Source organism: Nannospalax galili, unplaced genomic scaffold (assembly GCF_000622305.1).
Source record: "Nannospalax galili isolate Female #2095 unplaced genomic scaffold, S.galili_v1.0 scaffold75, whole genome shotgun sequence".
NCBI classification, from domain to species: domain Eukaryota; kingdom Metazoa; phylum Chordata; class Mammalia; order Rodentia; family Spalacidae; genus Nannospalax; species Nannospalax galili.
In genome coordinates, this window is record NW_008339433.1 from 9,112,772 (window position 1) to 9,113,714 (window position 943).

The following is a 943-nucleotide window of genomic DNA, read 5'->3' on the forward strand; positions in this document are numbered from 1 at the left end:
TTATTTATTTTATTTATTTATTTATTTATTTATTTATTTATTTATTTATGCGTATGAGTGTATTGCCTGCATGTATGTGAGTGCACCCATGTCGTGCAATGCCGTGGAGGTCAGAAGAGGGCTTCAGATTCCCCTGGAACTGGAGTTAAGGATGGTTTGTAGACACGATATGGGTGCTGGGAGTTGAACCCGGGTCCTCTGCAAGAGCAGTCAGTGCTCTTAACTGCTGAGTCATTTCTCCAGCCCCTAAATAACTTTTCATATAGACTTAAGCCTAATGTCTGGGAAGTGTAATCCCTTGAACTCTTAAAGAAATATACTGATGACTTTACTCTTTGGTTATACTTTCCTTTAAGGGGGTTTAAGACCATACAGTTGGCCCAAATAAATCAATTTATTTTTATACTTAAGGTCATTTGAGGATCTGTTCCTCAGGGGTCACCTGGGCTTGGGAGGAGCTCCTGGCTCCTTTCTTTTACCAGTTCCATCTATGTGAAGATAAGCCAAAGGTTCTGCTCGACCATGTCTGACTTCACTTGGAAGCATTAGTAAGATGTTTCCTCTAAGTTGACCCTCCTCTTTGTAGACTGGACACTGGTTCAAGTCCATCTTGTTGGGTCTCCATGTCCTCCTTGAACAAGAGGAAAGGTAACTCACCACAGTTACAAGACATTTTGAGAGATGTTCCATAGTCCCCTGGGACTTAGTCGACCTTGGAGGGCAAGAGGCAAAACCTGTCCTTTAAGTTCCTCTGACCAAATTAGTATAGGCGACAAACTATGGCTGTTAAAAATCCAATAAGGTTAGTTCCACCAGTCTGGTACTTTTAATTACCATGTGCTATGTAGATAAGGCTTGGGTAAAAAACCAAATATTCTCAGATAAACTGTGACTAAATATATATTTTGTTCCTTAAACTAGTTGACTAAACTATGACCATAGA